Source organism: Mesocricetus auratus, unplaced genomic scaffold (genome assembly GCF_017639785.1).
Source record: "Mesocricetus auratus isolate SY011 unplaced genomic scaffold, BCM_Maur_2.0 contig_5656_pilon_subseq_755257:777815_obj, whole genome shotgun sequence".
Lineage (NCBI taxonomy): Eukaryota > Metazoa > Chordata > Mammalia > Rodentia > Cricetidae > Mesocricetus > Mesocricetus auratus.
The window spans coordinates 1-22,559 of record NW_024432737.1 but is presented as its reverse complement, the minus strand read 5'-3'; the positions used below and the strand labels follow the sequence as shown (position 1 = coordinate 22,559).

The 22,559-nt window shown below is 41.9% G+C and overlaps 2 long non-coding RNA genes across 2 annotated transcripts; both read right to left on the bottom strand.

Moving 5' to 3' along the window:
• Positions 1 to 714: 714 nt before the first annotated feature.
• LOC121138388 lies at positions 715 to 9,383 on the bottom strand. The gene is made up of 3 exons (XR_005875430.1): positions 9,296 to 9,383; positions 2,068 to 2,203; positions 715 to 807 (listed from the first exon to the last, which is right to left on the bottom strand). It is a non-coding gene; the product is annotated as an uncharacterized LOC121138388 (long non-coding RNA).
• A 1-nt stretch (position 9,384) lies between these two features.
• LOC121138389 lies at positions 9,385 to 17,840 on the bottom strand. Its single transcript, XR_005875431.1, has 3 exons — positions 17,796 to 17,840; positions 10,450 to 10,557; positions 9,385 to 9,429 (listed from the first exon to the last, which is right to left on the bottom strand). It is a non-coding gene; the product is annotated as an uncharacterized LOC121138389 (long non-coding RNA).
• Positions 17,841 to 22,559: the final 4,719 nt, after the last annotated feature.

Sequence of the window (22,559 nt, the reverse complement as noted above, 5' to 3'; positions counted from 1 at the left end):
ATGGATCCATGCCATGAAATAGTCATTGATGTGGGATTAAAAATAGAGGGTTAGTTTATTTAGTGGTGGAAATATTCTAGACATCATTACTCTTAAGGCTATGACATTGATATTGTCCATGATTTTAGCAGAGTTTACAGTGATATTCAAGCACCAAAAAAAGTGAGGCAGAAGAGAGAACTCACCCCTCCCCCACCCATCAAGGGCATAAGGACAGGAGAGGAGCAGTCCCTGTCTCCCACCAGCTGCAATACTCAGGACCCAAGACTGTGCCCCTCTCCTGGTCAGCACAATAGAGCTGATCCTGTTGGCAGAGGTGTGGGTGAGAACTGCCCCCTTTTCTTATCTGACAGCAAGGGTAGCTGGCCCTGAAGTCATAAGGGTGGGAGAGCAGCGACTGCCCCCACCAGCTGAAACACTCTAGAGGGCAGGTCCTGTACCTCACCTGGGCAGCACTGAAGCCAATTCTGTTGGCAACTCAGTCCTGTAACTGTGAGCATGGGAGAGCTGTCCCCATTACTCATCTGCAATATGGCGGCATGGGCAAAGGATTACCTTCAATGCATGTTGTCAGCTTTGGTGGGGTGACATCATTTTCTGAGGTGTGCACAGTAGACCTACAGGGTTTTGCTGGATTCACTTGCTGGGGAAGGGCCATCTCTAGAAGGATCCTCAGCTATTTTTATGGCTTCTTCCATGGCTTCAAGGAGACCATTGCCATCTTCCCCTCTCAAGGCAGGACCAAAGCACTCGGGCCTCCGGATGAGCAACCTCACCACAATATTGCATTCTTTTCTACACTCTCTCCTGCAGTCAAAAGAGTAACATAAACAAAATACAAGACTTTCAGGGACCATATATCATAAGCATTTCTCATTTAAAGAAACATGTATACCTTAGAAGTAAACTATAATAGTAAATTCGGCTTTTAAATTGTATGTATTTATGGGGGTGGGGGAGGGGGGTCAGCTCACACACCACATGGAAGTCAGAGATCAGCCTGCAGAAACTATTTTTTCCTTCTACCCTGTGGGTTCCAGGGATAGAAGTCAAGGGGTCAGCCTTGGCAGCAAGTACCTTTATCCACTGAGTCATCTCACTGGCCCATAAATTCAACACTCAACACACATCACAACTTTTATGTATACTGTTGTGGTCTGCATGTTGAATGAGCCTCAGAGACTTCTGTGTCTGGATACTTGTCCCCAACAGACACTTCTGTCTTGGGAGTCTGTGGAGGATGACTGGGACCTGGGACCTAACTAGCTATCATAGGCTGTCAGAGAGGGCCTTGAAGGAAATTCTGCGTTCAGATACCTGCATTCGGCTACCTCCTAGCTCTCACTATTTATTTCCTGGTTGGTGCCATATATGAAGTTGCAATGCTAGCTCCTGTCAACCACAGACGAGGCCGTGCAGTCATCTTTCCTGCAGGGATGGACTGAGTACGTTTCTCCCTCAAGGTGCCTCTACCTACTATTCTGTCATATCAGCGAAAAAGGGATATATATATATATATATATATATATTACTTTCTTTGATAATAGTTTCCAAGTAAAGCCAAATATTACAAACTATTTGTTATGGAAGAAGAAATTGCAATCTCAACCCTTAAGAGACAATTGCAAAAAATCTAGAAGGTACATACAGATTTCAAGTTAATCCATGTAAAAATGTAGTATGAGTTATTGCTGTGGAAAGAAAACTATTAAATAAAATATACAATTTCTTATATTCACTTCCTTTATGAAAAAGCTATAATGTACCCTTATTTTTCATTTTGAAAAATGTTAATTTTATTTTCAATTATGCACACACACACACACACACACACACACACACACACACACACACTGTATGCATGAGAGAACAGATGTCCCACAAGGTGATGTCAGTTCTCTTGGAGCTGGAGTTTCAGGCAGTTGTGAGCTGTTCTAAATGGGTGATGGAAACTAAAATTGGGTCCTTTACAGGGTCAGATAAGTGATATAAATCACTGAGTCATCTCTCCAGCCCCAGAACCCTTATTTTCACAGTTTTTCCAGTCTTTGAGTACTCATGTCCTACCTTTACAGAAGACAGCAAATCTGAGAAAGTCGAGGTATCTCTCTCCTTCAACTGGATTCCACCCAATGTCTGGGTAACCCTTAGACACCAGCATCTGACAGCTCTGCAGCACACAGCCAGCCAGATATCAAACTACCTGCAAATAAATGATAAGCAAGGGGTTATCTCTCACTTGGAAGTAACCTGAGCCTATATTAAGTCTGGTGAGTGAGATTATCCAGAAGTGGTTTAAAAGACACGAATTTCATTTATTTGCGTGTATGCATGTGTATGTGTGAGTGCAGATACTCAGGGATGCCAGAAGAGACCATTGGGTTTCCTAGAGTTGGAGTTATAGGCAGCTGTCATCTACTTGATGTGGGTGCTGGGAACAGAATTTGAATCCTCTGAAAGAGAAGCAATCACTTTTTTAAATTAATGTTTTATTTATTTTACATATGGACCACAGTTTCCCCCTCCCTCTTCTCTTCTGTTTCCTCCACCTCCCATTTACCCCCCACACTGGGCCATTTCTCTAGCCCTAACAAATGTATCCTTTTTGCAATTCTTTTTAACATCATGATAACTGACACAAATTCTCTCTAGTTAAACTTTAATAATAAGACACACTAAAATATAACAAAGAATAGCCATTATGAATCAATTCTATAAGAAAGTAATGTCCTTGAATTCCATATCACATAACCCAAGAACTTTGCATACAAAAGCCATAATATCTGACACATCTCTGAACGTCTAATATCCTCTGACCCAATTAAAAACCGCCTGAGTGGATCCCCCATAACTCAGCTGGTAGAGAGGGAGACTGAAACCATCTGAATGCAGGAACTCCTGTCTGAGATGCAAAGGTATCTTGGAGAGAACTGAGTCATTCATCCATTCAGTGATGGAGTAGGCATGAAGAGGTGCTTAAGTGAGGGAACACTAACACAGAGGCAGATCTCAGCTCTGATTAGACATGTCTTACTCACTGAATGCATCATTTTAGAGCACGTTATTTATACTCCTTGAGTCAGTGCCAGAGTCTGTAAAAACTTGATATATATACTGACTATCTGCAAACCAAAAATCTAAAATCCCCAAAGCTGTGACATCTAAAACATTTTTTAGTGCTGACATGGAATCACAAACAAAAATGTCGACATATGACTTCAGATGACAGGTCACATTCAAAAGGCAGGTGCACTCGAAACAATCAAATACTTCATTATGTGTTCGCACTAATTTTTTGTAATCCAGAAAATGCTAACACCTGAGTCACAATGGATTTCAAGCATCATGGACAAGAGATACTCAGTCTGCCAATCAGCAGTACTTTTCAGTGCTGCTGAAATTAGCACATGAAAAATGCCTGCCTGGTTTATCTTTAAGATATTTCATTTCATAGGCATACTAACAGTGCTTAACATTTCATGAGGGATTGGGGCATAAAGCCATAGCCAATTGTGACAAAGCTTTGCAAGAATAATTTGACAAACAGAGTTTTATCCAGCATAGAAACAAATGGTATAGCTAAAACTATTATGTTTGTAGCATTGAGGCAAACAATGATCAAGAGGATGATCAACTTATAGTACAAATACAATGTGGTTTGAAAGGAGAACAATTCTGAAAAACCCCTACAACGTCCCATCTTCCTTCCAGGATACCCTTGCAGCCCCTCCCTCCCTACACATCTAGCCCCCAATGAACTACTTTCTTTTAGTACAAATAAGCTTGTTTTCAATAATATTCACACATGGAATTATGTGCCATGTACTCTACATGAGTGCATAGTCCATACCTTCACTTACCAATCTGTACAGTGATAGGTGTTTTAGCTGTGGACTGTGATGGATTCCTTTCTATTGAACAAATCTCTAAAGATGTGAAGGCTATGTGTACAGTTCATTGTAAAGAGTGAATGGTTAGACTGATAGGATTTTCAGACTGTGGAACATTCATTCAACATCTCCTTAGTGGGGGTATCCAGTTGCTCCACATTCTTCTTCTACATTTGGTATTATCAATGGTTAAATAAAAAAAAGATTTTAAGTGATACATAGGAGCAAAGTCTCCTCTGTGAATCAGAGATATGAAGCTTCATGGTGCTGATCTGGAATGTCAGGGGACTGGAGAAGAGCTCACTACCTTACATCTGTAACAGGGACATGCAGGTAACCCTCAGAGCCAACACCTTCTCTGAAGCTGGGAAAGCATTTGCAAAACTGCTGATGTCACCAGTAGCAGTATCAGTAGGAAGTGGGTTTTTAGAAACACATATAAAAATAGCAATGTTTAACCTGCATGTGAGCTACCTAACAGTGTCAACTAGTGATGGAGCTCCTATACGATCACAGTTCTCAAAGAGCACAGCCTCTAGAGAGGCCACAGATGTCTTGTTTTGGGGAGGTACATTTTATGATGCTTGTATCACAAAGATGCTATGGAACTGCATTTCTCAGAAAGTTTTCCTGCTAAATGTTATATGAATATATACGTGATATATATATGCATGTATACATATATACAACACAAGTGATCATATGAATGAAAACCAATTGGTTGGCTCTGTAAAATGCTGATCCATCAGTACATCCATTACATTACATACTGTGAGAAATTAGCATGATGGAAGGCAAAGACAGGTTTTGGACAAACATCTCTCCTCACTGCAATCTCTTTCTATCGCTGCAGCTCATCAACCTCATACGGAGCCAATCTTGCTACTTCTGGATGTTCCACATAAAAACTCTTCTCAAACTTGGGGAGTTCACTCAAATCCCACTTCTTTTTTAGTAACCGCTCCCCGGGATCACCAAACGTTTTGGGGGGAAGGCCACTACCACCTCTTGCTCCAAACCGTCCACAGTCTCCGTCCCGAGTCCCGATCCTGGTCCCCAAAGCCGCCTCAGCGCATGGTCCCAAACGGGTAGAGATCTGGGAGCGGGGCCCGGATGGCCGAGCCGAGCTTATGGCACATTCATGAGGACAAAGGTTCAGACCCCAGAACCCATATAAAAGACAAACAGTAGCAGGCATGTCTGTCATTCCACTGCGGTAATGAAATCTTGTCTTAAATTGGGTAGAAGGCACATACTGATACCAGAGGCGGTCCTCTGACTTCTCCCCCCCCAACACTCACACACACACACACACACACACACACACACACACACACGCGCACACGCACACGCACACACACGCACACACACACACCTACCTGACACTAAGAAAAATACTTTAAAGTTGAAAAGTAAGTTCTCTTGACAACAGTTTCAGAATACTTTTCTCCAGGAATTCTGTGACCTGCCATCTTTCCTATAGCACATCCATACACACTTATATCTGCCCTTACTTTTCTCTTTAGCACTTTCTCATAAAGGCACAAAGCATAGGTTTTAGTTGTAGCAGCATTAACTCTTCTAATGTGTCAAAAGGAAAAGTTGCAAGGTAACGTAAGATCAAGTGAAGTGCCCAATAAAACAACTCTAGGCTTTGTTATCTGAGGAAAACTTTCCCCCAACCAGTGCCTACAAGGGAAACACTCTAACATGGCTCGTTCATCCAATGGAGGACCCATTTCCCATGAATCAACTCTCAGAAGTGAGGGTAATGGAATTCAGGGCATTATAGATCAAATATGCCATAAGACAGAACTTAGTCCAACATTTGGCTAAGCGTACTTTTCCTGTCCTTGGGACCACAGAAAATTAACATGGGAACAAGAAAGGCATTATGGCTCTGATCTGACTTGCTCATGCACTTGGAGGGAGGCAATATACGCTATTTTGAAGCCTCTGGCCACAAACTTCAAGAGCTAGATGAGCTATCTAAAACTTAGCTCCCTCATGACATGTGAACTACTGGTACTGGATGAAAGAGGTCTAATAAATATTATTGTGTAGATGTAACTCTGCAGGTGTTTTGAGTTCATTAATCTCATTACCATCAACTCTTGGACTTAATTCACTTCAATTTTTAAGCCTTTTTCCCCAGAATTAAGCCTCTAAACTAATAAATGAACATCACTCACAACCAAGGAACAAAATCCAGCTTTTATGACTTAAGATAACTTTCTGTGTCTTCCACACACTAAGTGTAAGACATGCCATGGTCACCCAAGAACTGTCATATAAATGCAGCTTCATGAACTACACATGCCTGCAACATCCAAGTGATTACCAGCACCTGAAAACTATAATATTATACAAAATAACACTATTATTATAGGAGAACTGAACTCTGAAGTAAACCACAGAATACTTACTTGTGATCTGGAGAAAGAAATACAATTTTTAAGAATTCAGCATTTGTAATAAGTATTCAGATCAGTACTGAGAATTAGCAGCTGGTATCTTGAGCGTATATATGTGCAATATTAATTTTCCACACCTGTCAAGCCATGACATGATTGGACTAGTCCCGTGGAACTTCTGTTTGACTGGTTTTTACACTATCTCACCAGGATCTAAACTAGTCATTGGATTGTATGGTTTTTATGAGGAACATTATATCTTTTCACAAACCAATTAAAGAGATTCAAAAACACCTGAGATTCTTGCAGTCTGTTCATGCATTAGAATGTTATTTTAATTACAAACTTAATGTTTGTAAGTTTCACAGCCCTTTGGAAATGTACTCAATTGTTTTCTTTTTCTGTCATGAAAAATATGCTTTTTGTTAAACTTTTGTAGTCACTGTCTGAGTGGTGACGGTCTGAACAACAGATGTTTTCAGATTGCAGAAAAGAAAGACAGGGTACAAGATTTCCACGTGGAAATTGTTTAAGGAAAAGGGACAGTGCCTACCTGACCAGAGGAGAAGGCCATCAAACCCACAGGAGAAGAGGTCATCACCAACGCCATTGCCACCCCACTCTTCCCCATACCCGGGCAGGGGTGAATGTCCTTCGGTGGAAGCCCAGCCCACTCTAAGTGAGTAGCTTCTGCTGTCACAAAAGGTTCAGTATGGTCCACCATGAGTTCGTAGTACCACTTCTTATACTACGCAGACCCTTCACTGACACCCAGGAAAATATTAGGCTTCATGCTTTTAGACAGAAAAAGACAGAGAAAACTTCCAATGGCTTCTTTAATCATTATTCTAAATACTGTTCCTGATTATTCTCTACAATGTACACGGCATTAATTTGACAGGCTCTAGAATCATTTAGGAGACCAACATCTGGGCACATCTGTGATCATGTTTCTAGGTTGAGCTCACTGCGGTGGGCATTAACATTCCAATGCGCTAGGGTTCTGGACTAAATAGAGATGAGAAAAAGCAAGCTAAGCAACAACATCCATCTCTCTGTTCCTGGCTGCCCATGCAAAGTGCCCCTCCATTTCTGTGCCTGTTGCCATGCCTTGTCCCTCCTGTGCCCACAAACTACAAGCCAGAGTAAATGCTTCCTTCCCACATAGCCTTTGCCAGCTACTTTGTCATGACAACAAGGAAAGTAGCTGATTCAGCAGCCAAGCCTACATTTTAACAATATCACAGAATTATAAAACCCATCAGAGAGGTGCTACCCAGGCCGACAGCACCCCCAGTTCACTGAGGTGATAACCCAGGCAGACAGCACCCCAGTTCACTGAGGTGATAACCCAGGCAGACAGCACCCCCAGTTCACTGAGGTGATAACCCAGGAAGACAGCATCCTCAACTCACCTTGACTGTGCAGCACCTGATGTTGGGTTTACTCGACCAAGCCAATCCAGAGTCTAATAGGACTTTTTTTTTAACTGATCTTTTGAAATTTTCATATCATTAATCAAATGTAGTTTATAAAATGAGATACTTGATACAACAGGATCACATAATAAATGGAGCTGTTATTAAGCCAGGACATGTGAATCTTCCTCATGTAAGTGCCATGTCACATGGACTATTATATGAACAACAGTAGCACATGACTAATGAGGATTGTTGCTGTCTGTTGACTCCTTACTTTCTTTGAAAAGAAAACCCTTTGGCAAGTTTCATTTAAGTCCATTTTAAGAGTGGGCTTACATGCTGGGCAGTGATGGCGCACACCTTTAATCCCAGCACTCGGGAGGCAGAGGCAGGCAGATCTCTGTGAATTCAAGGCCAGGCTGGACCGACAGCCTCCAAAAACAATACAGAGAAACCCTGTCTCGAAAAACCAAAAAAAAAAAAAAGAGTGGGCTTACATATCTGGTGATCCCTGGAGAAGTGGAGATAGCAGAAGTACCACTCATTAACATCAGCCTTATCTCCTGTTTAAACAACACAACTCAGGGAGCCTGGAGAGGTGGTTTAGAGATTAAGAGCACTGGTTGCTCTTGCAGAGGACCCTGGTTTAATTCCTAGAACCCATAAGGTGGCTCACAACTGCCTATAACTCCAACTCCAGAGGATCTGATGTCCTCCTCTATCCTCCAGGCATGTATGTAGTATATACCATGCACTCAAACTCAAATTGAAAATAAACAAATCTTTTAAAAGCTGCAGATCTCACACCACTTCTGTCTATAGAAGAATACAGTGACAGAAGCTTATGTAAGCCCATTTACTCTACCACACAGAGCATTGTGTTGACATGCTTTTCTGGTACTGATTTCTTTTTAATCTAGAGGGATTTTTTTAAAAAGACAACATGGTATAGTATTCACTAGCTCAGCTTCTGCAGACAGACCCAAGCATCACCCCAGTCCCACCCTCATCATCTACAAAAGTAAGAGAAAAGCAGTACCAAAAGAAACCTCACAAAATACAAACAGCACAGGCCATAGACAAATCATAGCACTAGGTAGCTTGTAGGTGACACTCATCACTGTCAGATTCCTTAAAAGGCTGATCCAATAGAAAATGTCATTTCATTAGCTATTTAGTTTGAAATGTGTTAGGCTTGGAGCACCCTATGATTTTTGTCACCAGTAGTGGGCACATAAGAACAGTGTGACTTCTTACAAACTACCTACAGCTTAATCTGTATATTAATTAATGCAGCTACAGCCTGCTTCTGAAGATGCCAGTGACAACTTCTCTACACATGAAAAGTGAACAGAAACTCTTACAAATATGTTTGCAGTAAGTTCTTACTTTGCTCAGTTCATCTATTGTTATTTTACTAACCTTTCTACTTGGTAGACAACAGTAAGTGTTCAGTAGGGGGAGAAGGACATACACAAACCCTTAGTAAAACAAACAGACCTCCTTCTGGCTTCCCTAGAGAGACAACTTGCTGTGGTGTCAAGAGACAACAATGTCTGTGGGAAATTACCTGCTGACATGATTCACAAGACGGGTCTGCAGTAAGAGATCTCGTCCTGGCACGAGATTGTCACAGATGAGATGCTGGTTAGAACGGATAGCAACCCCATGGCAAGCACAGAGAGAACACAACACATCCAGGACCTGGGGAGAGTCAGACTTTAAGCAGACTCTGAATTCATCAACAGCACTTTCCACAAGGCAAACACAACCCCAGCTGTGATTGATCCCATCATTTCTCCTCTTTCTCCCTTTCTCTCCCTCTGTCTCCCTCCCCCATGATGTACATGTGTATGTGTGGTGTGCATGCATGTTCAAATATGTGTGGACATGCATGTGTGTATGTGCATGTGAAAGACAGGCTGATGTTGGGCATCTTCCTGAATCATTCTCCCCACACATATTGAGGCAGGAACTCTCACTTGAACCCAGAGCTTACCAATTTGACTACTCTAGAACCAGCTTGCCTAAGGGGGGGTCTCCTATTTCTGCCTCTCAAGCACTGGGATTACAGGAAGTGTCTCAATTTCCCAGCATGCATGCGGATGAGGGGGATCTGAACTCTGGGTCTCATGCTCTCACGAGCCCTTAACCATGCCTCACCCACAGCCTCAGCTTGGTCATTTTAACATGACAGTGTGTGTCCCAGTGGCTCTACACCTTTCTTTCACATACAGAGCAAGAACTGTTTGTACTCTCTCAGTTACGATGACTATATAAGAAACAATCTTACTCCATGGTAACTAAGGATGAAAACAGTCACGAAAACTTCAACATCTTGAAATTATCTTATGTTGGCATATATCTCAATTTATTAGTTTATTTTTGACTGATACATGAAGACGAAACCATACTGATATCTAGGCTTTCAGGTATGCTTCGATGCATGCACATGTTGTCTGTTTTAAATCATTTTATAACATGTTAGATATTTTGATCTCTCAGTGTTTTACTCCTTTTTAGCTTGTTGGACATTTATTCCATTTTTCTCACAGGTGTATATTTTCAGTAGGCAATCACATGCCCATGGCTCAAATTTCCTATCATTTCATTATGGAAAAAAGCATTTAAAATCCTTTCTTCTAGCCTTTTGCAATATATAGCCCACTCTTCACTATGTAATGGTTTTAGAATTCACCTATGGAAATCAAGCAGCTCACTTACCTTGTGATTTCTTCCATGCTTGTCTAAAAGTGAGATGATGGATTTGATATGCCCTTCCTTGATGATATTCAGAGCTTCTGGGATTTCCACTAACATGCAGTGAAGGACCTCCAGACAAGGAAAAGGGAAAAGGAGGCTTTGGGAACTAGTTCCTTTTTTTGTTTTAGTTCATTCAACTTCACTTGCTCTATTTCACATGTAATTACTTTGTGCTCAATGTGTTTGGCACTGTGCGAGGCAACAGGTGGCATTTGTCAGAACAGACAGACATCCAAAGGCAACAGATCTCAGTGGAGAGAGGTGTGGAGCTTAGCTGAGGAAGGTGACTGTACCTCGGGAGTACAATAGAGCAGTGTGGCAGGCTTGGGGGACTCAGCAAATGTATCCCCCAGATATTCAGAGAGGAGGGGGCAGAACATCAGTCAGGCTTGAGCAGCAGGCACACCAGGGTGCAGTATGTGAAACAAGCATGGACGGAAAGTAGCTTGGGGCAGATTCTGAAGCTTTCTGGCATCAGAAACATAACCCTAGTCAGCAAGAGAGACAGGTGGGTAAAGGCACTTGCAGCCAAGCCTGACAACCTGAATTGGATCCCCAGAAAAAAAATATTTCATTTAAAAATTAAAAGAAATAAACAGAACAGTACAGAAATGAAAAATATAAATTATAACCACCACAAAAGTACATGCCTTTTCTTCTTAAGGCTTATAAAAGAACAAAGACAAAATGGGTTTCATTATCAGAATGATTAGTGTATACTTGAAAAGCTAACTGTAAACCATGTTCCTTTTTTTCTATTGACCCATCATTGGGCCAGCAAAATGGCTCAGGTTGATAAAGGTTCTTGCTGCCAAGCTATTTGGCCTGATTATGATCCCCAGGCTACACATGGCAGAAGAAGTCTCAAGTTGTCCTCTGCCCTCCACAAGTACACGGTGACATGTTTGACCACACATACCCATGTGCACACATACAAACACAAACACATGCAATTTCAACAATTATTAATAAAGAAATAAACTATATACCCAATATTGCTCATCAGGAGACACAACCTGCAGAGCACTGGCTCGCTCTCAGAGTCTCTAAGAACTGCACAGAATTGGTAAGAAGCTTCTAAAACTCTGTAGTGAAGTCCTTATGTGTCAAGTGGAGTTCACTTTCTTAGAAAAGAGGCTTGTTAGGCTCACAAAAGAGGATGCAGGCATCATTCTCTCAAGTTCTCAGGACCTACGCCTGACCCAGATCCTTGTCCTCTACAGACAAGGGCAATGGATGCCACATCTATTTCATTTCTATAGGACCTCAAAATCTGGGGCTAATTTAGCTGTTGTCCAATAGCCTGACAATAATGGGGGGGGGAGTCAAAGAAAACAGAAATTCAAGAAGTCAAGAGTCAAGGTAGAAATGCTGACATCAGGGTACCAAATCTGCCCTCTGCTGTCACCATCATCTAAAATGCAGCAATAAAATATGATGCCAGTGATGGGAAAGTACTTCTAGTAGGTTTCCTATGCTATCCTGACTTTTTTCTCTCCATTATTTATTGCTACAGACGCATAGATGCCTCGATTTATTAATGTAGTTTATTGTGTTGTCCTAATGCATACATTTACTGACAGTGGTTACTTCCCACTACAAATCTGAACTGAGGGACTGTACAAGAGATCTTCAGGCACTCAGGCTCTAGACTATTATCTGGATGCTATAACATGAGGTCATGAGGGCTGATTCTTTATGCCTTTACAGAGGAGGAAGGCGACAGGAACATGCTTGTCCCTGACACCCAGGAGAGGATAAACTGTCAATGTGAGAGGAGACCCACACACCAAACCCAAAAGGCCTTGTCCAGACGCCACTAGGTTTAAGAACAGCAACACATTTCTGGGACTCGTGGCATTTTGTGTCACTCACCCATATTGAGGCATTACCCTTCTACAGAAAGTTAGCCAGCCTCTGCTGTATGCAGAAAAAGAAAAACCACCAAGCAATAGAATACTGAGAACAGGTCCTCTTAGCAGATAATCACTCACAAAGCTCACAGCATGCTCAAAACTGAATGCATCAGAAAAGGAATATGGCTAGATCTGGATGTGAACAGAGTATACTGCAACACCGAAGAATGATAATGTGAGAATAAACCACTGGCAGCAAGATGGAGGCAACAACAGGAGAAGCATTAGAAGCTCATGGGTCAGCTATACTGTGTACACAGTGGTGAACAATAGGAAGACTATCTCAAAAACGGTAGGGAGCAAGGACCAATATGAGATTGTCCTGTGATGTCCACATACATGTATACATTTGCGGTCTCTCTTTCTCTCTCTCTCTCTCTCTCTCTCTCTCTCTCTCTCTCTCTCTCTCTCTCTCTCTCTCTCTCTCTCTCTCCTCTCTCTCTGTCTCTCTCTGTCTCTCTCTGTCTCTCTCTCACACACACACATATATACACACATGAACATACCATATATACACAAATATTAAAATAAATGATTGTAGTTTCAGTATAAGATAAATTAAACAGCATGGAATATTCTTTCTTTTTGTTAACAAGGGATAAGTCATAAAAGCAAATGGAAGTTATCCTAAATAGTGTTTCTATACCTTACCCAACTGGAGAAAGAAAAAAATGTATGTCACATTAGTATTCGAATGCATAAAGTTTAAAAATCATGACTGCAAGAGCTGTGGCTTCAAGCCTAACTGAGAAAACATACATAATTACATATACTTTGAATTTTTCAGTATGTTTTTTAGGCTAAAGAGGAAAATAAGCTCATTATTTCTCAAGCTCACATGATATTGAGAAGGGGGAAAAGTTGACAAAGGTTAAATTTGAAAATAGGACACAAATTGGCAAAATCAGGACAGAGATGCAAACTGGAGCCAATGCATAATTTTCTTTTGCGTACATTGTCCCGCGCCACAGTCTCGCCAGCAAGAATGACACAGGACACTCGGATCCTTCTGCAGTAAAGCTTTAATGCATCTTGAGAGACAGATGATCAGCTTCTGAGGGGAGACCCCAAGCTAAGAAACCCAGCCCCTTATATAAGCCTAGGAGCTCCGAGTGAGACGTGTAGAGCCGGGATTGGTGGTTTGCTCATCACCCCAGATGACGCCACGGGAGAGGCAGAGCTTAAGCAGTGGTTACTCCAACCAACAACGGATGCCGGCGCCATCTTGTAATGGCGATAGCGAGGGCGGCTCCTCACAGTACATAAAATAACAAAACACACACTGGGAGAAACATCGGCAAAATAGATAAGCCAAAAAGAGACTGAGGTTCGGGGTTGGAAGGTGGGTGTGAGTCTGAAGATTCCCAGGGTAAACTGAGAGAAACTGCAAACATGGGGCAATGTAACTATAAAGGACAGTTCAGCCTAATTAGGATTCTGATGGCTGCTCCCTTCAGTCTGAGGAGCCACTATTTATGAAGGACAGAGAAACTACAGTTGCCAAAGGACAATCAGGAAAAAGTAATGCCAGTTTCAAAACAGTACATGATTTTAAGACCACATGATCATATCAGAAAGTTGATACTATTCAAATTTTTATTAGGATACATTGTCTCAAAGAGATTATAGAGGCTGGAGACGAGGCTCAGTTAGTTGGTAGGGTGCTTGCTAAGCAGGCATGAAGCCCTGGAGGTCTGATCCCCAGCACTACTTAAAACCTGGTGTGGTGGCACATGCATGTAATCCAGCACTAGGGAATTGGAGACTGTAGGATCAGAAGTTCAAGGTCATCCTACACTACACAGTGAGTTAAAGGCTTGCTCAGTTTACATGAGATTGTCTCAAAGAACAGTGTCAACTTGAAACATAAAAACACTAGATGTCCCATGCCACTTTTGGTACTATGGTTGTTGGTTTGTTTTTTATTTTGTTTTACATTCATCAGTTTATTACTGAGTCCATTCAGTGGGCTAGTCTCTGTAAACTCTTTGGTCTTAGCAAAATGATGAACAAAATGACATTACTCCACAGCTCAGTGGGTTGACACAGATTCAATCCTTCTCTGCTTTTCCTTGACCTCAAGCAAGTGACCTGTAAGGGCTTTGCCTTCTCCATCTTTGAATCGAAATCTGATGCTAGGATGGCAGAAACTCAGTAAAACAGATGAGCTTCCTTTGCCTGGAACATCAGGCAAGATGTTGGGAGATTTCTTCACTGTTGCTTTTAGATTGGCATATGCATAAAGAGATATTTTAGGGACAGAGTTCAAGGCTGTACACAGAATTCCTTTATGCTTCATATATATGCATACCTTACATACATATTCCAAAAGTAATTTGACTTATTTTAATACCTACTATACTTATTTATTTACTCATTTATGTATTTATTTACTGTGTATATGAGTGGGCATGTGCATCACAGCATCACAGTGTTGTAAAAGTCAGAGGAAAACTTTGGGAGTTGGTTCTCTCATCCCAGGGGTGTAACTCGGGTCATCAGGCTTAGTGTTAAGTACTTCTACCTGCCTAGCCATGTTGCCAACCTATAGGCTATTTTATTCAATGTTCTAAATGACTTTTCACATGAAATACTGACAGAATGTCACAGATGAAAAGGTACAATGCCTTCTAGTAGACATTGAGTAAAGTATGTAAAACACTGCATTCTGGCTGTGACCCAGAATGAAGCCATCTAACTTTCCACTTGTAGTGTCTTATTGGTGACAAAAATAGGACCCAGGGGACTACCTGCATTGTGATATTCATTGCTTCTCACTGTTCTCTGAATCTTGAGATGTATGTAAAATATAGTCCCACAATTGCCTATGATAGATCAAGTTCTTGGTCTTGACAATTTCATATGTTATCATATCCATCCCCATTTCCTCTCTAGTTCACCACAATCATTCCATCCCCGTCCCCTCCCAACTTCACGTCTACCCATTTGTGTACAGATACGGGTGGCAGTAGGTGTGGGGCCATCTGTAGGAACGCAGGGAGTCCACCAGTGGCCACACGTAATGTAAGGTTGGAAGGAAGGAGTTGCTGGGGGAGGGACAATCATTTCTGTCAACTGTCAATAACTCCTTTGATAAGCAATGGGGCCCAGATAGCACCTTCCTCTTCTGTGCCAGAATTTTGACTGCATTAATCTTGTACAGGTCTTGTGCAGAAAACACAGCTACTGTGAGTATAAAGACCTGCTGATGTCAGTGGCTGTCAACAAAGATTTAAATCAAAAGTTAAAATGGGGCTCCGCAGAAAAACCATTTTCTGTGTAAGCACGAGGACAGAAATTTGGACCCCCAGAATCCATGTGAAAGCCAGAGGCAGTAATATGAATCTGTAATCCCAGGGCTCCTATTGTGGGAATGGAAGCAGAAACAAGAGATCCCTGGAATTTCTTGGGCCAGGAAGCCTTCCAATAAAGAAATAAGGTGAAGACTAATGCCCAAAGCCATCCACTGACCTTCACGTGCACACTCTTATGTGTCTGTGCATGTGTACACACACATGCATTCGCACACACACACACCATGCATACACATGCACCCACCACCAGATGTTTTTAAAGCTAGAACCACTGTCTCCAATGAAATAGCCTCTTTCTCTGTGTCATATAAGCTATCTGAGTTGGTGTCACTCAAGAAACTGTGATTTCTCCACCAGCAATAGTAGATCTTAAAAATCAACCCTAGAAGCTAGTCTCTTTTAAACTCAACACATTACATTTAACTGTGCATCAAGGAGGAAGGCTTCATAGGACACCAGAGGCTTAGACACTCTTGCCCAAGTAGTGGAAGTAATGTCTTTAGAATACAAAGAACTTCAAAATTCCAAGAAATCAACAACTATGGTTTAAACCACCCTGTATCCAGAACACTGTGATTCAAAGCTCTGGCATCTGAAGCCCCCTAAGTATCCCTGCACTGATTCTGCACTGAGGGGAGTTGCCAGGCTTCCCATAAGAACATGCTCAACACTGTAAAACTGTGGGGTGCAGAGCACACAAAGGATGATACCCAACAGAAGCCCACCAAGCCCCTGGCTAATGAATGGGCTGCCTTTCTCTGGATGACTCGTCCCCACAAATACCACAAGAGCCAAGATCACCTAGAGAAAAGCCCAGGCATGGGAAACACTTCACCTTGACCCCTTGTACTTGCTCATGCCAACCTGCCATCTTTTCAATGAACTCTGGCCTAGTAGGCACAGATGTACATTGTCATGGTTAAAATTTGCACTGCCCCCACAGACAGTGGGATTTAAACTCTTACATCCCAGATGATTCCCCATATAATGGAAACTAAAACAACTGAACAAAGAAGACAGCAGTTGTCAGAGTCTGGGGGCAGGGAGGACGGACGGGGAGATACTGGTCAAAGGCAAGAGAGGTTCAGAGTTCCTGCCTGGAACGATTATCCTGTTTTGTGGACAGTCTTCAAGGATTTATGAAACCTCTTCAAATTCACTATGGTGTTATATTAGGGAACCTGACTTCCCAATTTCACCCAAATATTCTTGTGTCTTTAAATTATTTTGATAACAAAGGGAAAAGTAAGAAATCTAACATCTAAAAATTTTGTGTGTTTGAGTATATCAGGATTGATCAGTTTGAAGAGGAAGAAGAATCCTAGTTCTTTAGTGGATTTCAGGACTGTATCATTAGACATTTTATTAATGTAAATGACAAGGTTTTGCTAGATCTCTACTGCGAACCCATATTCCCTGGAAAAAAACGACACCTCCCATTGACCCTTCTGCAAGGCTGAGTAATTGATGGGGACATCAGTGATTGTGGTGGAATGGAATGGTACAGGCCTGGAGCTTAATTATGATTTACCTTGTGCTATCTTCAGCATCCTTAACAGCCATTCTCACCTACCTCTGAGTCTCACTTAACAGCCTTGTAACTAACAGATAAAACCTCTCATAATGTATTATCCTAACAAATCCACTGCTTCCACCAAACAAAAGATTGAGCACCATCAGATAGCTCCTAGCCTACAGCCGAGCTTTCCTGCTCTGTTGTTAATTGTTCTACTCAGTGTTTCTACTGAAGCATTCGGAAAGTGCTCTGATTCATGACTTGTTTATTCTGTTACTATACAAACTTTGTGAAACTGCTGCTACATTGGGACATGGAGTTTAGGGTGGCCTAAGTCTATGTCCCCAGGCTTTTGAGTGGACTCTTCTCCCCTTTCAGGAGCTCTGTTGTGGCATCAACACTATTCAGGAATGGCAATGACTTGATGAACAAAAATATTCAAACAATTAAAAAGAAAACCCATGATGCTGAACGTGGAAACTTGCTATGTCTAAAAGAACAAGAAATGGAAGTAAACAGGAAGAAATATCATCTACATCAAGGAGAAAACTAGGAACATACCAGAGGATGCTTCCACAGTCTTTCCAGTCTGCTGATCAGCCAGTCTAGGGAGCCAGAAAATCGCACAGTTTTTACAATTTCCACTAATTTGATCCGCTGCAAAAGAAGAACTCACATTAATGTCATTTTCAAGTTCAAGGACCAAGGTAAGGTTTCAGGAGGCACAAAATATGGGATGGAGGGAACAAAGCATCTTCCAGTTTCATCTAAACCATATGCAAATGCAACTACATACATATTCACACACACATACAAAAACTGGGTATTTTTGAAAATGTCTTAGCATCTCTGGGAGGGGACTGAAAACTCCTCTTCTCATTAGAAGGCAAATAATTCCTAACATGCATTTCTTTTAATTAGCCACCAGACTGAACTATTTGATCTCCCCAGAACCCAATTTTCACACCTATACTCCAAAGAAGTTAAGAACATACCAGATTGCCTGAGACAAAATAAAAGGGCATACAGCTAGCAGCTATGATTCTAACAGGTATGCTGGGAGATGTAACTAAATGAAGCAAGGAGAAAGGATGGCAGGCCGACAATTAATAACGTTGTAAGCCACTCATGTGTGTGCACCTCTCTTCATTTAGAAGTCCACAGCCATGTAAAAGACTGGAACAGCTTAGAGAAACCTATTTTAACTTTTCCTAGTCTTGTGATTCTTAGTTTCTTTACTAAAGACTCTTTCTCACATGAAATTCTGAAGTGACAATTATTTCCATGAGGTTATATACTCAAATAAAAAAAATTCAGTTTTCCATTTAAAAACTCAGCAGATTCAGTTCTGTGACAGCAAGTCTAGTAATCTTCTTTAACAAAAGTGCTATGCTTAGACACTGTTCAGAAACAGTGTAAGTGCTCAAAGGTCTTTTTATAGAGCATGACACTTGAAGGCAGAAAGCTATCCCCAGAGGGACAGTCATTGCCCACAGTCTTGCCACACTAGGAAGCAGATTGAAGGCCTGGAGTCTGAGGAAGAACAGGAGGGTGAAAAGCCTACGGTTAGACTGTGCAAGTCACACTTAAAGATGCCCTTCACATCTCCTTCCCAAGCAAAACAACAAATAAAGCTGATTCGTGTTCTGACAGTAAAATAAAAGAAACACAAAGGATGGGAAGTTTCCTCTCCCTCTGCCTGAAGGGAGACTTGGGAGCCTCAGAATAGGATAAAGGGGGTACATGCAATGTCTAGGTCTGGGGACAGGTGCTTGCTCCCAAGCTTGCCAACCCAAATATGGTGGAAGGAATGAACCGAGTCCTGCAAGTTGTACCCTGACCTCCATATGACCTCCATATTGGCATGACTCTGCCTCCCCCTCCTCTAACAACATATAAGGCACACAAATTTTTTAAATCAATTAATAAAATAAAGTTTCCTTTCTAAAAGAAAATAATGGCAGCCATATTCGACATACCAGTCTTCATCTGATGACCATTCTCACCTCCAAAGTGCAATGTAAGTATAAGACACAAGACAGAATTCTTCCCTAATGCTAGAAAGACACAATTCCTACAACGTTCTTTAACTGCTGCCTTACTGGCCTTAATCTCTAAGGCTTTGAATCTTCCATACATCCTGTTTCCCCTCAGTTCGTCAAGAATTGTTGACATCAGAGTACTGGGCCCTGTGTGTGGCCCTGTGAATGCAAGGAAGTGTAAAATGTGAACAGAATACAGGGGCTTGTCAGTCTTCCTGGGCTGGATCTTAAGTTCTTTTAAATCTAACATCTGCCTTATTAAACCTCTTCACAGTGCAGAAAGTACAAGAGAAGCTATTTCTCAGCTCTACAAAAAGAATAACTGGCTGCTAGTATACTCAATAAAAATATCCAGTGTTTAAATAACTATAATTCATCTTATCTACAATAAAAACATTCTAACTAAGCTCTTAAGAAGCAAATGCAAGTTCACAGAACTAATTTTTATCAATGCTGAATAATTAAAATCTTCAAACTTTTATCTAGTTAGAATATAAAAGTTAGCATTCTTAGTTTTCTCTGTGGGTGTGTTGTCCATTTCTTGTGTCTCCTGTCCCCTCATTTCAGGCTTCTCTGGGCTCAACCTTCATCGTGCCCTGCTGGCCAGGGCAAATTAACACCCAACGTTCTGGCTCCAAGACTGTGTGTCTATATCTATGGGAAGTTCAGGGCACTGTCACCCATGCAGGTATGGTACTTGCTGTGTAGCCTAGGCAACTTCTAACTCACCATAATTCTCCCTCCTCGGGCTCCTGAGTGCTGGGGTTATAAGCATATATTACCACACTTGGCCTTATTATTGGAAACTAGTCTTTAAAAATCATTATTATGTGCAGGTGAGATGGCTCAGTGAATAAAGATACTTCTTGTTAAATCTGATGGCCTGAGTCAATCCTAGGGGCTCACAGAGTAGGAGAGGTCAGAGTTGTCCTCTGACCTCCACACGTGCTCTGTGGTACAAGTCCACATAGATACACACCACAATAAACACATATAGTAACAAATCCTTATTGTATTATACAATCTGGTGGCTTGAACAAAATCACCCCTATAGTATCATGCATTTGAACACTCAGTCCCCAGCTGGTGGTGTAACGAGAGGAGGTTTAGGAGTGGTGGCCTCGTTGGCGGAATTATGTCACTGGAGGTGGATGTGGGCATTGAGAGTTTAAAGATTCATCTCAGCATCATGTTTACAGTTCAAGATTGGGGTTCTTACACCCCGCTCCAGAGCCATGCCTGCCACTTGCTGCCACACCTCCCTGCTGTGACGAACTCTTATTAGCCCTCTGGGACTGTAAGCCCCAATAAACTCTTTCTTCTGTAAGTTGTCCTGGTCATGGCGTTTTATTATGGCAACAGAGAAGTAACTAACATACAAGTACTCAGTTATTCATGTCTTATTTCATGTGAGCCTAATTTAAAATAGTGTGACTGAAATATTTTTGACTTAAAGAAGAAAATGTAACATGGATTTCATAGAAGCAGTGCTTTGGATTTTGAATTCTGTTTCTGAGTTATGGGTTTGTCATTCATGGGTGTCTTGTGGTGCTGGGTAATTAATTCCAGACCGCATGCCATCATGAGAGTCAGTGGCTGATGCCCAACAATATATTATATTAACAGCATTTGGGGAACACAAGTGTTTAATAAATTGCATGAGGTATTCTTCTTTTAAAATAGGCTTCATACTAGATGATTGTTTCCATTTGTGGGGCTATATCAGTGCTCTGGGCACTTTAAGGCAGGCTATGCTAAACAATAATGTCTGAAAGATTAAATGCATCAGACACATTTTCAATTTACTGTATTTTCAAGTTATAAAGTGTGTATGAAGATGTGACTATCATCTCCCAAAAAGCACCTGCAGTATTGTGATATCCTGATTCAAACTTTCCCCAAGGAATGACAGCCAGAGAATTACCAATAGATTGAAACTCCAATGTCAGGCCAGGGATCACTCACTCATCAGCTCTATTCAGCCAGCACTGGGGACACGGTGCATCCCATATACTGCAGCAGGTAGGTGCTGGGAAGGGGTCCCAAGTCAGAAGCCATCTCACTAGCCTCTCACACTGCAAACGCTCAGCCCACAGGCTCTCACAGCCCACACAGCAGGGGCTGAGGGAGGGAGAATCCGAGGGTTTAAGAACACGTAGATTACTAAGAAGACACTTAGAATCCATTAAACACTGGAGGTGAAGAATTTAAGAGAGTCTTAGAGAAATCAGGACATTGTCCCTGAGAATTAGAGACCTTGGCAACTACAGTTTGGTGATTCCTGCCCAAAGATGCCGGAGTAAAAGAAGCACCTATGGAATCAGGTGTTCTCTATTGCTCACGGGAAGGAAGTGCCACAGTGAGGCTGCTCTGTGTCTACTCAGTGGGGACACTGACGCAGCAGGGTGGCTTTAGGGTGGGCTTGTGTCACTAGGGGCACAGAGTCAAGGAAGGGTTAACCATGAGTCACCCAGAAGAGGGTAGTTACTGTCTCACCACAGGAATTGTGAGACAGACGGGCTCTTCTATGACATTCCACTATGCCTGCAAGAGAAAGTGGTTCTTAGCTCCTGCCGGGCCTCCCAAGGATATCAGCCTTAATATTCTGTACTGAGTGTACAGCCATATAACCAAGTACTAATAGTGCAGTCTCCCTCTCCTCTCCAGCCTTAACAGATCAGGAGCAGCTGCCTAGAGAAAAAACTATATCTGTGACTGCCATTGCTATTTAATGGAGATGAGACTATGACAAAATAGTAAACAGGGAAAGCAGTATGCCTTGATTTAAAATGCAATGCCTATCCAGGACCATGGGGAACAAGACAGGAAGTATCTCTGTCGAAGGAGGGACTAAGGACAAGGTATGCTGGCCCAGGACAAATCCTTACTGACCCGTTTTCTCCAAAGGCCTCACCTCTTAGCTTCTATTGCCTTAAATGATGCCCTTTGTGGTGTTAATCTTGCCAGCTTAGCTGGATCTGGAATTAACTACAAGGCAAGCTTCTGGGGATACCTGTGAGGAACTGTCTTGATAAAGTTAACTGTTGGCAGCACTTTCCAGTGACAGTCTAGATAAATGGGAATTTCTACTGCTGCTGGATCTCTTCCCTGTGATCAGAAGCAAGATTTTTCTGGTGTGCGACACATGTTGAAGGCCAGCAGCTCTCTAGGGATCCTTCAGACTCTCAAGGGTGAGGCAGCCATGGTTGGACTACCCATCCTGTATTGTGTAAGCCAAGCTAAAAATCTCCTTTTAAGATACACTCATTCTACTGGGCCACCT